This window comes from Candoia aspera, chromosome 9, assembly GCF_035149785.1.
Source record: "Candoia aspera isolate rCanAsp1 chromosome 9, rCanAsp1.hap2, whole genome shotgun sequence".
Classification (NCBI taxonomy): domain Eukaryota; kingdom Metazoa; phylum Chordata; class Lepidosauria; order Squamata; family Boidae; genus Candoia; species Candoia aspera.
The window spans coordinates 8,147,447-8,159,712 of NC_086161.1; positions in this window are offsets into that span (position 1 = coordinate 8,147,447).

The window sequence follows — 12,266 nt, forward strand, 5'->3', positions numbered from 1 at the left end:
CCCAGGGTTGTAGGCTACACTAGTGAAGTTTTTTAAAAAGACATCAATGGCAAACTTACCCAAAAAACTATATAGATGTGTTTATGAAGTCATCAGAAGTTGAGTTCACCTCAAAGGAAACTTAATGTTTTCTCCCTAATAATAAACTATATACCCTGGCTTCATGCAGTTGGATGTTGGTGTTGCTTTTGCTCAATTTTTGTTTTGGGAGGTCCTATTAAAATTATTGGTATAGTAGCATAAACTGACCAACGTCTTGCCTAAGAAAGTGGGGTAAGGGGAGTTGAGGAAAGATAGTACCATTGAAAGCAGTGTTTTAAAAGAACATATTCCAAGCATAGATTCCTTTGCTTTCTTCATTAAGAGAAATTATCTTTATATAGCCCTGACAGTCTACAGATTTGTTTTGGGTTGATGTGACAGAAGTTGCAGCCAATAGTTATGTAACTATCACTTGATTGACTTAAAATTAATACAGAGAAAAGAAAAGCAGCACCAGTACCAGCATTTGTACAGGTAGCTGGTTAAGTGTTTTAGGCTGTTTTTTTCTTAGCACAAATGGACAGAGATGCCATGCATCAGGTTCTACGAATTTCTTATGACTCTCTAGACCTTAGCCAAGTGGAGAGCAGATGCCTACAAAATCTGGGCATTGACTCTTTACAGCTGCAATGTTTCTGTAGTCAGATCCATTCTGAGCTTCTGACTGCAACAGCATTATGAACATCTAGCTAAGAATGGGACTTCCTTCTGAGTAAACATGCATAGAATTGCACTATGCAGGCAGCAATTTTGTGCAGGGTATCCTAGAAGCAAATCCTATTGGATGCAATAGTATATCTAAGAACTTTAAATCAACCTAGATACATTTTTGTTCTATTTAGGTCAGCATTCTGTTTTCTACAGTGGCCAACCAGATGCCTGAGCGTGTGAGTTGGATATGAGTCCAATACCATTTGTTTGCTCATACCCCCCAGAAACTGTAACTAAGTTCACCCAACATGCTAGGGGATAAATTTATTTGTCATTGTTTGTTATATAAACCCAGCCAGATTATTAAACTCCAGTTAAACAAACCATGGCTTACAGCAAGCAACCATGCCTAGGGAGGCATTGTAGAGTAAACATGTCTCAGAATTTACACTAAATCTGAAATCAAGTTTTTTTTCTATCAGTTGAGAGCAAGAAATAGATATTTAATCTTTCTAAGTAAGCTTATCCTATCACAAGCATGGCATTACTGTCAAAATGGGGACTTCCGACCAGTTCTGAGGGCCTGCTTTTAAGTGCTGGCTTATGTGTTACCTCCAACATGTGACCCGTGGTTTATTTAATTGGTCCAGATTTTAAACAGCCAGAAACAATTTAGAATTTAGGTTGATCCCCAGCTAGGCCCTTTTGCTGATGCTTCTTTCATGAACTGCTCTGGGCAGAGATGAGCTTTTTCTGTTCTGAGATTCCAGAGCCACACATAAATCATCCTGGGGATACTCTTTCTCCCCCTGTGCCTCTCTCTCTCTCCCACCACCCCAACATTTAATAACAGTCCAGTATTCTGTGAGTGCATCAAAAGCACATGTCCTCTACATTGAGCCAAGATGCTTGAAAGCTTGTCAACAAGAACAATCATCAAACTTAAGCAGCTGATTTCAACAAGCGCAAAAGCACACATGCCAAGCCCTGGCCACAGAGTGCTCTTAATTCCTCACATACACACACCTTCCAATAACTTGGCAAACCTTCCGCAGCATCACCTTCATCTAAACTTTTGCCTTTTATAGTCTTGGAGGAGCTCTTCGTTTCTCTCTCTCCTCTCCTTCCCCTCCTATCCCAAAATGCAGAAACTGATTGCCATCCAACTGATTCCTCCTCCTTATCTCAGCTATTTGCATTTGGGAAAATTCGACCTGGAAAACATGCTGTCTCCTTAACTGGAGCTCACACGCATTTGTAAGAACAGCTGATGCAGCACACAGAGACACACACGTTCCTGGTTCATGATTAGACTTGGAAAGAGAAACCTACTTGGCAAATTCAGGATGTTAAATGCTGCCACATGTGTATTTATAAATATTTTACAGGCCTTTGCCTTAGGTAAGACTTAAAAGACTAGTTAGTTAAGCTAGAAGTCTTCCTGAAAGTCTATGGGAACAAATCAAGGATCCACAAAGCATTTGTCAAGAAGCAAGTCTTCTGCTAAAACAGGTTTGCCTGGCCTTCTCTTTCCACTCACTTCCCCCATAGCTTATGGCAGGAGTTGGCCAATGTGGTCTTTTTTTTTTTTTTTTGGAGACCAGATATTGGGAAATTTACTTTTATTATGAAAGCTTGCATTCTGCTTCAGTCATTGAGACCCTAACATCAACAGTTCTGGTCATTGAACTGAACACTACAGAAAGCTGGTATTGCTCCTGATCACCTCCAACCCTCCTTAGAAAGACCACACACCAGTGGAGAAACACACCAGGAAAAGGGCTGAGATAAGCTATTTACCCCATCTGGGTAATTTGCACCACACACGAGGAGCTAATTTGAAGACTGTTTGCTCACTGAAGGATCACTGAAAATTGCAGGGATACTACATTTCTGATCAGGTGCCAAATGGAGAATTCATCTCTTCTTTGGAAGGCTATTTCACCTTATGCCAAGGGTTTGAACTGGATGAATAACTGTGATTGTTTATAAGGCAGCAATCATGCTAATGGTTGATGCCAAAACGAGTGGAGAATTGCGAGCAGTTGCAAAGATAGGCTCATGGCTGAACATCCCCACACAGGCATGCGCACGCACAGCTTTCAGACTTGCACACATTCTCAGACATGGTCTTTCACACAAGCTTCTCAATTTATTATTGCTGTCCAAGTGGAAAAACAGCTGGTCTGGGTTACTCATATACAGCAGAAGATTTAAAGAGAAAAGCTGGAAGACATTTTCTGGCTGCAACCAGGAAGGGGGGAAAACTCGTCTGAACATGATGGTCCCAAATCTCTGAGCCAGAGCAAGAAGATCTGTGCTTGGCCATGATAAACATGATAAGTATCAGTGCAAGAGATGCTGAGCAGAGTGTTCAGCCCTCCAGCCTGTTCTGGGTTAAAAAAAAGATACACTCCGTTCCAGAAGTGTTGACATGTCACAAACATACACACTGACCCCAGAGCTGTGGCCATGTCAGCCAAGGTCTGATTGCATTTTTATTTTGTTTAGCAACTAAATTATGGTGCTACTTAAATCCCCAGTTCCATGTTACTGCATCAGACAGCATTCTGCTCATTCACCTGTTCTGCCATTAGGTAGAATTCGGGCATCGCCCTCAGGCAGCAGATGCTCTGTGATGGGGAAGCATCAGGAGAAGACTTCTCTTCTGGGTTGTCTCATTTGGCAACTTCCATATCAAAGGACCCCTCTGGACTTCATGTCAGTGGAAGGCCCTCTATTCATCCAAAGTTAAATCCCACAAACAAAATATATTTAAAAATAAGACATAAAATGTATAGTTCATGCAGTAATATATCTTATTCTATGGCAAAGGTCTTTAGGCCATGTACCCCCACTGAGCCAATAATCCCTTCATTGCATAGCACTTCTTCCTTTCGAAGACTCTGCCAAAGAATCAGGAGAAGTCTCCTTCTTCTGTTCCAAGTGGGTATTGGCCAAATCCTGGCTAGAAATTCTGAGATTTCAATTTGGCAAAGTCTGGTCCTTGCCATGGTAATGGTAATCGCAAAATACCTGATTTGGGGAAGACTGTTCCTAACTAAAACCAACAAATTGTACGTGTCTGATCTAGGTCTGACATTTGGTTCATTAAGATGCCTTGTATTTTGAGGCTTTTCCTATTTACTCTCCCCACCTATGTGTACCTTAAACAAAAAAGGGTTGGCTGTACTTCTGAAATAAGCTTAGCGACAGAACCTTTGTACATTTTGTGGGGGTGGGTGGGTTGGGGGGCAGGGGAAGCATAGAAAGAGAATTCTCAATGCAAGGGGGCTGAAGCACTTACAGAGAAATGCTTGTTACTAGGCTTGTTACCTTGACCAAACACACATAGAGCTTTGGTCTGGATGCCCCCTTGTTATTATATTCGCTCCCTGGTTTTCACCCACCCACCCCCTTCTCTCAAATAACAGGGTGGGCTGATTTTGTCTGGGATTTTCTGGTTCTGCTTCCTTGTCAGCAGATGCTCACTGGCGGGCATGTGCCAAAACATCCTCCCTGTGGCTATTAAAACCATCTGCTCATTCCAGATGTTCAGTCCTCTCACTGTTTGTTAAAAACTCCAGAAAGCAGTCTCTATTCTGGATGGGTTGGACACATGCTGATTTGGGTGGCTGCCTAAGAGAAAGAGAAATAGAGGAAGAACAGTTCTGATTGACAACTCAGCAATGAAAAAAGAGGAGACAGGGTTCAAATGGCTGGAGAAAACTGGGGAGCACCTTTGCTTATCAGTTCCATGGTATTCAAGTGAAACAAAGATCTCCCTTCCTATTTCCCTCTGCAGCTTTGTTTCTAACAAGTATTTTGGCAGAAGCCCAGCAGTTTCCCACCAGTTTTCCTGAATCTCTTGGCTTGAATACAACACTGAACAGCTGAGGTGCAGAAGGACTCATCAGCAAGCCACTGGATGCTCACTAGAAGAACCTAAAGCAACCATTAGATCAGGATAATTAATCTAAGGTCCATGGTATGGGTCCATAGGTGGGTTTCAGGGAGTCCATGAATTTGGATGGGAAAAAAATACAATTACATTTTCCCTAACCTCTAACTGAAATTTTATTTATTTATTTATTTATTTATTTATCAATCAATCAAGTTTATATAGCCGCCCATCGGACAAGAAGTGACTCTGGGTGGCATACAACAATTAAGGAAAACAATAAATATACAAAACCAATAATTATAAATACAAAACAATCAGAGCAATTTAGCTTTACATTCACTAATGAAGGTACACAACAAAGTAATTTACAACCTCTAGACTCCAAAAATGTTTAACTTCGATAAATCCCACTGTCTAACATTATTATACCCTAAAACAGTAAAACCAGAATATATTTGGTTGTGTGAAGTACCTTTTTCTCCAAAACATGTAATTGGTAATGATCAACACCATTTGCATTTCAAAGGCCCTTTTGTACCTAAATACCCATGCAAGCTGTTAAATCTTACAATTCCAGAAATTTTAATGGATCAATAAATACATATTATTATATTACATATTGGTTATTTTTAAATGTTTTAATAACTGCATCTGAACATAAACCATTTTCTTTGTAATACTACCTATATTTATATGTTTTATTTTATGCATTTAAATACATCTTTTTGTAAAGGGGTCTGTAGGTTTCACCAGACTCTCCAAGGAGTCTATGACACAAAAAGGTTAAGAATCCCTGTAGTAGATCATGGAAATATAATTGCAATATTGCTCATAGGCATACTTATCCATTCTAAGGATCCAAGTCCAGGAAGTGCTCCTTGGAGCATAGATTTGTCTTCTTATATGCTGTAAGTCATGTCCACTGAAATTGCTAAATAAAAATGTGTCTTACCTTCTAATAATAATTCCAGGCTACCCATTGTCATGGGATAACTCCTGCAGAAAAGAAAGGCCTTAGCATGTATGCAGTCCTAAATAATCTGGGGAGAGGGAGGGGGATAGACAAACAAACAGAAATTACTACCTCTGTAGTACCTCAAAAAAACACAGAACATTGAGTGAGAATGGAAAACTTGACAACCCAATGGATGGAAGACAGTAGAAAATATAATGCTACCTAGAAAAGTCACTTCTTGGTCCAACTCAGAAGGCATATCTAAATATCTGCAGGAGCAGAAGTAATATCTGCCTATAGTTAAGAATTCAATCTTTTAACAGAGATGGGATTGTACTCAAGTGTCTCCACATTTACTCCCCCAAATCACCCAGACTAGAAAGCTTTGGCTAAAAGAACATGCTACTGGACACAGCATGCTACCTGTTGGGGGGTTTTTTGGTGGCAGGGGAGGATACTTATCAAGAGAAAGGAAAGGAATGAAGTTAATTTGTCTGTTTGCTTTTGCACAGCCCCTCTTAGACTGATCATGCTCACAAACTGGTTCCCTTTTGGCCTTGCTGGCTAGGGATCATGTGAGACAATGTCCCAGACATCTAAAGGGCACCAGGGTGGGGAAGGCGGGAGGATACCGCCAAGCTGTCCACTGCCTCAAGCATCCAGCAGCAATTCCAGCACAGCAGCCTGTCCCACCATCCTTCAGAATGTGATTATGAGGATCATTTAGGCTTTACACAGTTGGGTTCAGATTTCCAGCATTCCTGTGAACATGTGTCCAGGGACAGCATCTGACCATTGGCTGCCATTTAGTGGTTTATCCCTGCTGGAAGCCAGCTGCCCAACAGTAGGGCTGGTCACGAGGTGGAGGGCCACAAGTAGCACAAAAGGAACTTTTCCGGGAAGAGCCAGATTCCCCCCTTCTCCCCTTTTCCACACTCCCAGCTCTGTAACAGCGTCTCTCTGCCAAAGCCATCAAATTAAGCTAGATTGAGAAAAGGCTGAGGCATTTTCAGTGTAAGCATTTAAATGCCATGTTCTGTTACAGAGCTAGTGATTCTGTTTTGCAGGCCTTGCCTCACAATAAACAACAGGCAGATAGAGTGTGGTCCAGAAGAAAATGTGACCTGGAATCTTAGCTATATGCTTCCCCCATACAACCATATGGAAGCTTCCTTTTCTAAGAGGGGGAAACAACAACAACACAACAGCAGCAACAAAGATTTGCAAGGGATCTGCAACAAATCATGCCAAGCAAGGAAGTCCATGGTCTGAAGCTAACTGCAGCTGTGTATAAGTTCACATGCCCAGAAAATGCCCCCTCACTAAGTTCAACCACCATATTGTTGAGTCTCAACAAGCTAAGGGGGTTGAAATATTACTTCTCCCTTTTCTTTTCTTCTTAACCAAAGAGAAAGAACATTGTAATGCAAATCTCTCTCACACTGTAATTCATCAATTCAGTCTGCTTCCCACATTTCTACCATTACATCACACAACAGTAGATTTTAGTTTCAAGCTTAGAGTACCGCAGGGAGAGGATCTGGGAAACTTCATTTCAGCATCAACAGCTAGTTGCTAAGCAGGTCCTCCTGACCTTTTCTGACCTGTGGGCACATCAGGAATCTTGAGAACCTGCTGCAAAATGGATGCTGAACTGGGGTCCCCGTTCAGCAAATGGCTGCCAAAGGGAAGGGAGGCAATTGGGATAATGGTTTGTGTCCTTTTTAACTATGTTTTAGGTTCTAGATTACATACAAGCTATTTTATTCTGTAAAACGAAATATAGCTAATATTGTGTATTCTGGCATTGATTACCAAAATGCTTCCTGCCACAGTCTTTTCTGCAGAATCTTCCCTTCTATCCGAGTTTACTTTCTCCCTTGTTAGGAACTGTGGGCCCAGTTCCAAACAAACTGCAGCTTCCTGCCATTTTTAATATCTAAGAAAGGTTCAAGGGGCCCGTTTAGTGCCCCAAAGCATTCCTTGAATAAGATGGTTCTGAAGGACCCACCTTTGAAGCCTCCCATTTAAAAAAAAGAAAATTAAAAGTGCCTTCTTTAAATGTAAGAAGTGGGGCAAAGGGGACCAGCAACCATGAAGGGAGGGTTCTGTGGGGGGCAAAATGGGGCAAGGGATGAAGCATGCATCACGACATCATTGTGCCAATGAAGTGAACTGTGTAACTTGTGTCAGTCATGGTTGACACAGATTGTATCCTTTGCAGGATGCAGATGCGGTCCTTGTGATTTCTGCTGGATGAGTTTTGGGTGAGAGGTCTGATGTCAGAAACACAGTTCTGGACTACCTGAAGGCAGAGAAGGAGAAGCCTGAAATTGGCAAATATCAAGAGCTGGCTGAAATCTGAACAAAGATGGGTTTTTATTGGTGAAAAAGTCAAGACAGTAAAATAAAGCTTCTTTTTTCACAGTGTTTGTCCCATTAAGAACCCATCATCTCCCTGGTTGCTTTTTGTTTTTGTTTTTTTAATTGCGTTTTCATCTCTTTCTGCTATGCCTTATGTATCCCTTAACCAACACACTAGCCCAACCCAGATGCTTTCCAGACACTATGGTTTTAGGCCATTCTGGCTGGGGATGATGGGGAAGTTTCAGTCCAACAATTCTGGACGGCCGCTTTCTCCAAGGCAAGCCATCCTTTCAGCACTTTTCCCCATCAACTGCTGCCTACACACTCCCAGAACACCACATACCTTCCACCTTTATGTTCCTGCATGTTTGACCTTTCCCTAACTCATTCTGAGCAACTGATCACATGCTTCCAGTTTCAAGTTCACAAAAGGGAAGGGCTGTTTTTCTTCTCCCATCCCACCCCCGTCATTTTTTAAGTCTTAAAAAATCCTAGCAAGCTAAAATTGATTAAAACTGTGCAAAATGAAACAGCCCACCACCAGCTTCTTTAGGCACAAAGCCATAAGAACTTGGCAGAGCCCACATAGGTTTGAGAATTAATGTCCTCTGCATACTATATAAAAGACCCCAGAACTCTTCTCTTTCTTTCTCTCTCTCTCTCTCTCTCTCTCTCTTTCTTTCTTTCTTTCTTTTTCTGGCAGAGTACATGCCAACTTGGTGATTTCATCTTCAGTGCAGGCTGGGTCAAGCTAGTGGGATTCAAACATACAGGAAATCAACCTTGGAGTTCAGTCCAAAAAATAAGAGAATGCAGCAGCGCAAAACCAAAAATCAATAGCAATTGAGAAAGGTGCATCTTAGCACTTTAGAACTCCAGGGGTTAGATGGCCATCTTTCAAACAATCACATTCGCCAATGTCTCAAATAACATCTTTCAATCCCTTCTATTCAATGTGATACTCAAAGCAATTTAATCCTTGTTTTTCTAGATCCATTTCAGTGAAAATTATTTGCTTGCAACTGGACATACTTCTTGCCTTTATTTCTCTTGGCAAGATGGTGTCTCCATGCTCAAAGCCAACAGAACATCTGACATATAACTTGCAACGTGTATGCCACCCCTTCGTATATCATAAGGACCCTTGAAAATGTGCAATCTTGAAAAATAAAAGAAAACATCCCTTTTTCTCTTTTAGTACAAGCAATAGTGCCATTCTGGCAAACATCTACTGTAAAGTATCTAATGCAGCTTCCTCCAACTTGATGCCTACCCCAATGTATTAGATATTAATTTCTAGAATTCCCAGCCAGAAAGGAAGTTAAATTCCAACACAGGTGGGAAAGATTGGTCTAAATTCACCAGCACTACTAAATTCACCTTCTGAAAAGCTATTAACTTTACTGTCTAAATTTACCTAACTGAACCAAATGATATAAATGAACACTCAAAAACAAATAATATTCACAGACATAAATAAACCTCAGGCATTTACCTGCTGAAATGAAAAGAAATGGGGTTGTATCTTGGGAAATGAAGGCCTTTTTAATCAAACAGTTTGGAGAGAGGAGAATGTCTCCCTTTTTTTTCCTTCCTTGTAAATCACTCTCAGCTATTCTGGAAGGAAAAGCTGTATAGACATACAATAAATATAAATTAAATTGATATTGACAGTATTTTGAAACTCCCTTAGAGATGCCACGTTGCTCAGTGATCTCTGATTCAAATTTATTACATTTCCTGATAAAAGGATCAGATATCTGATGAACAGGAAAGACCTCTTCTGAAATCCTGAAGAACTGGTGTCAATCACAGCATGGAAGACCCAGATAAATTAGGCAAATAGACTGAGAAGGAACCTTCCCATATTTTCTCCAATTAAATTTGCTCCCCAGGAATTCTGTCACTTTAAGCCATATGTACTGCTGTTTGAGTTTGGCTGGTCCTATTAGCTATGTTTTATCAGACACCATTGATAATTACAGAAAATAGAAGGCTTTTTATTTTCCTTCCAAACAAAACCAGTTGGCTAATTCATTTATACACAACCCAAGATCTTTCATGCTCCTTTATTTATGGTATAAAAGTGTGGAATATCCATTCGCATGAGGACATACAGGAAAGCTCAAATACAAAAGCAAGTAATTCTACCAGAAGCAATTAAGTGAAGAAGACAAAATAAAGCAGAAGTAGGCTGTGCAAAATTAGAATCGTATGAAGTGATGCACCTACCAGGACAAAAATTCGGAGTTCTTCCAGACTGTTAAAATATTACTTAAAACCCTCAGAAGCTATTTTAAATTATCACGGTAAGTAAGTTCAATTCAGGATCCACCAAAAGAAGCCTTGTCTGAGTCGGAGATTAAAAATTCATCTCACAACCCACTTGATACCTCCACAATGAAAAGACATCAAGCCTTGCTGTTCAAGGAGATGCCTGTAGTACATGTACGTCTGCTTGCCAGTTCCACAACTTCACATGTGAGATTTTAAGGGATACATTCAGTGATGTACTTATGCAATTTTGGATTCTAGGTTGGGGAAGGTAACTTGGCAATCTATAGATGATTTTGCCCTAGCCAACATAGCCAATCCTCAAACCTTCTGGGAATTAGAACCTGTACCTCATCATGCTTACAACTCCTGAAAACTAAACTTTTGCTTCTGGGGGATGGCATAGAACTGGAACAACTTAGGACCTTCCAGAACTACAAGCCCTTTCATTTTGATGCCTGTCCACACACTGCTGTGCCTGCTTTTTTTATTGTAATCACTAAGGAGATGTTCACCTTTAGAAAATGCAAAAGGCTATTGCTGTTTAGATAATGTTTTAGTAGTTTCCTCATGTACCAGAATGGTAATACACTCAAGATGTTGAGAGTCTTTATTATTTATTTATTTCAATTAATATAGCTGTCCATCTCAAATTCATGACTCTGGGCAGCTAACAGCAGTTTGAAGTGCCATACAACAACACATATCATAAAAATAATACATACTTAATCAGTTTTGTTGTTTATTCGTTCAGTTGCTTCCGACTCTTCGTGACTTCATGGACCAGCCCACGCCAGAGCTTCCTGTCGGCCGTCAACACCCCCAGCTCCCCCAGGGATGAGTCCGTCACCTCTAGAATATCATCTATCCATCTTGTCCTTGGTCGGCCCCTCTTCCTTTGCCCTCCACTCTCCCTAGCATCAGCATCTTCTCCAGGGTGTCCTGTCTTCTCATTATGTGGCCAAAGTATTTCAGTTTTGCCTTTAATATCATTCCCTCAGGCAGCAAGCAAATCAACACAACTATTATACAGGCTTTGCCACACATCTGGATCCCCAAACTTAGTGGCACAACCATGTCTTTAAGGCCATATGGAAGGCCTTTAAAGTTGGGGCTAATCTAATCTCCGGTGGGATGATGTTCCAAAAGATAAGTGCCACAACAGAAAAATCTCTCTTCCTGGTTCCTTCCAGATGATAGTCACTGATACGCAGGATCCAGAACATGCCTCTCCTGCCAGACCTTTAGTTATTACCTTCCAGGAAAATTCTAGAACAACTTGTGCTACTGCAAAGTCTAATAGGAAGAGAATGCCCAAATCCACTCCCATAGGAAACTGGCAAAGTGTAAAACAACCACTGATTCAATAGGCAAACCTTAAGACATGGTCTTGCATTTCATAGAACTCTTGAATCTGAGGGTATTCAAAGGTATAACATAGGCATAGCTCACTTGTGTGAACCAGATTTTAGTCACTTATTATTACAAGTAAGGCAATTATTACCTTAAAAACAAAGATCATGATTACAACATTACAGTTTTATTGAGGCTTCACAGCTGGAATTATATGTTGGTTAATTCTCAGTAACTGGGTTGCATTTCATCAGTTGATACTCAATGTATAATAAGTGTATTAAGTGAAGCTATTAAATGCATATGTGGAGGCTTTAAAGTATTACCCTGAAAAATAAAAATAGAAGAAGGGTGTTCAATTCATAAAATCTTGTTACAGCTCTGCAGGAGCCAAGCTTGTTCTGAGTCAAAACATGCTGCTATCAGTACTTTATGCCAGATGTCCTATAAGGGGGACTAAACTTTCCAAAGAAAGTAAGATTTAATCAAAAAGATGGGCTTGCTCCATTCCCAGCGCAATCTACAGATTGATGGATTGATTGATTTGGAGGTCACCCATGTCCAGAACAACTTTGGGCAGCTCATGTTTAATCATCATCATCATCATCATCATCATCAAAAAACAATAAAAAGAAGAACCTATGCATCTGAACAGACCACACATCAAACAACCTATCAGCGTTCCACAAACACCCTACCCCAAGGCATGGAGAACAGCTA